Genomic DNA, 3,075 nt, shown 5'->3' on the forward strand with positions numbered 1-3,075 from the left:
TTGCTGTATGTTGTTAGTTTGACCGGAGTTTAATTAGGAAATTTTGATATTTAAGTATTAAATAGTCTTGATCAGAAGTCCAATAAAACCCAGAATGATCAAGCAAATACATGTTCATTACATAAATATTCATTTACTTTTACTTAATGTAATTGTGTGTTCCTTCTGTATGTTTCAGGAGCCAGCTCGGGGTCTATTTTTGTTTTAGAGGAGGACAGACTAATTCTGCTCCTGCTGTGTGCTGTCCTGGTTATAAGTGTGATTGTTATAGCTGTCCTCATTTACGTCATCAAGAACAACAAGTGTGGTTATTGCAATAATGAAGGTAATAGAAGTTACCTCATTATATCACGTTATTTGTCAAATGCTAACATGGTTAGTGTTGTAGCATAACTGTGATAAACAGGTGCATTCATACTTATTTTTCTCTTTCATCATAGCTGCTGTTTCCCTGCAGCAGTATCTTGCAAAAAGGAATTTAAAGGTAAGATCCACTAAGCAAAAATGTTATGATGCTTCTTGACTGGTATTTATGTCTCTCATATCTCACATGATTTGTGATACTTTTCCTCAGAGAGGTGAAGACACATGGGCTTATTCTGCTGTCGTCTTCTCCGTGATGAAAACTGACAGTGGTGGACCGAGGGATGCAAAGTTAGCGGAGAGAGAGAGGATCTACGCAGCTGTCAAGGCTTTTTGGTTGGATTAGCAGGTTAACTGGACTGTTTGAGATCACTTAGTACCATATGTGAAAGATGATGTTACTCTGTTGAAAGGGGCTGTATGGGACATTGAGATGATTCAGAGGCTTTGCCAGGATTGCCTGAACATGGCTATCAACATGGAGGTTGCATGAGGTTACAGGAGGTAATGACGTCAACTAGGAACAGGCATCAGCATCCAAATCTGTTTGATTGCATTGGCTTAAATTGGAATGCTTCACCTGGCTGTGAGCCGTGCAGCACTGCCATTTTGAGCTGAACTTTTGTCACCCTATATTTACTCCTATCGCTTGCTTTGAAAACTCTACAATGGACGAGTAGCGACTGATTCGTGAGGCTAAATGAACCTTCTGCCTTCATTCTGGATTTGTTAAATTTAGCATCTGATTCCCACCAAAAGGTGGCAGCAATATTAAGTCAGAGAACTGTAAAAGCACAGTGTCCAGAAAGTAACTGCCGAGTCAACAGGGGTATGGAAAGACAGATACTTGTAGTGCTCAATCCAAGCTTCGACTAAAACTGTCACTAAATTAGGTCTGAATAGGTCAGCACCCACAGCACAACAGTGTGCAGTTTGTTATATTAAGACACTGACAGGGAAACTGAGCCGTTGGTTCTCATTATGTTGTCATACTAAATGCCCCCCCCAAAAAAACAACTTTTCAGCATCTCACAACACTAATAGAATCAAAATATATAAGGCAGATGTTATTTACACCCAGGTGTCCATAGCCAACAATTCTATTCACACTGCAGTTGTATATTCCTTTGTGCCCTTGTAATGTCAAAATATGACATGATCAGTAATGGTTTATTCAGCTGCTCTGTTTATTTACAGTTAACATTCAGCAGCTTTACATATCCTAAAATTTGAAAATAATAAGTCAATAAAATCTAAAAATGATAACCCAATTTTGACTCACACGAGACTCGAACACCAGTCTCCTGTACAAAGTCCTGTGACAGACCCCAACGTGTCTTACTACCTCTGTAGACTGAGTTGATCCTTACACTAGGTCACCTGACATTTTGGCAGTATATTTGTAAGTTTTTCCTCGTGAATTTACCACTTTGAACTCAGAGAATAAGAGTTTGACGAGTACTAGTCCTAATCATGACTTACTTGCCCTAACCCTAAATGCCTCAAACCTTGATGGGTCAACGTGATGACTACTAGCCAATCACAGCACTCATTGAGATCCATGATAAGGCACTGAAGGATGTAAATAGTTGAATAGCTGCAGTGTGACTCTCTCACCCAAGTTAATATGACATGCTGTTTGTTGTGTTATTGTATTGTACTGATGCTCTGCTGTTGCTTGTTGCCTTGCAGGGCTTATGTTCTATCTTGAGAATTTCTGTTTGCCATAGTTAATGCTGTCTTTATGCCGTCTCTATCCTTTGGGTGACACGGTGGTGTGGTGTTTAGCATTGTTGCCTCACAGCAAGAGGATTTCTTGAAGCCAGAAAAACAGAATAAGCGGTTACGGAAAATGAATGAATGAATTTGATCCTTTTATTGGTTTCAAAACATCATGTCAAAGGACAGCAGTTGAAAATTAGCCAGCTGGCTAACTGGCACATTTACAGAAATGTTGATTGTGTGTTGTCCTTATAAATAAAATGAAATAAAAAGAAATCCCCAACTCACATTATTTGAGCATAAATGTACTGAAATGATATGCATGTTCACAGCCCACTTGAGCCAAGGCTTCCTAGAAATCAAAAACTTAAGTAGTCAACATTTAGATTATTGTGAATGAACCTGCCAGAAGATGGCAGCAGAGTAAAGACGGAGGGATGTTTGTGTGTTAATATTGCATTGACAGAAGAATACACAGATATTCTCACAAGTCAGAAGGCCAAAAAGTAGCTATCAGAGTCAATATAGAGATGCAAAGTTGTACATACAAGTACAGATAACCAATTTACTCAGGAAATGATTAAATAAAGCAGAAGAAGTTGATTTAATGAAGTATATAAGTAAAATGTATTTTACTGACTCCACCCCTCTGTGAGTTAAACTGTGCAGCCTGTATGTTCACCATGAGTATTAAATATTTTACATTTAGTCCCAACTAAAGGGAAAAAGTCCCTTGTCCAGACTTTGTTCTGAACCTTGGGGCAGTTAGTATTTTTATGAAGATGGCAACACCCTCACATTAACTCAAAACTACAGATATACAGTGTTTCAGTTCCAGTCAGATCTCGTCGACACATTTTCAGCCTATCTTGAATAGTGTTGGATTTCTCACCCTGCCACTGTGCTCTGAGTCTAAACTTTAAACTTGTTTGACCTTCAGTGCACAACCAACAAATTGGAAACTCTTCATGATATAACCTGTCTCATAAT

The 3,075-nt window shown here is 38.6% G+C and overlaps 1 long non-coding RNA gene across 1 annotated transcript; it reads left to right on the forward strand.

Annotated features, from left to right (window-relative positions):
• The first annotated feature begins 260 nt into the window (after positions 1 to 260).
• Positions 261 to 1,618, forward strand: LOC126389438 (uncharacterized). Its single transcript, XR_007569860.1, has 3 exons — positions 261 to 325; positions 441 to 484; positions 575 to 1,618. It is a non-coding gene; the product is annotated as an uncharacterized LOC126389438 (long non-coding RNA).
• Positions 1,619 to 3,075: the final 1,457 nt, after the last annotated feature.

This window comes from Epinephelus moara, chromosome 4 (genome assembly GCF_006386435.1).
Source record: "Epinephelus moara isolate mb chromosome 4, YSFRI_EMoa_1.0, whole genome shotgun sequence".
Taxonomy (NCBI): Eukaryota; Metazoa; Chordata; class Actinopteri; order Perciformes; family Serranidae; genus Epinephelus; species Epinephelus moara.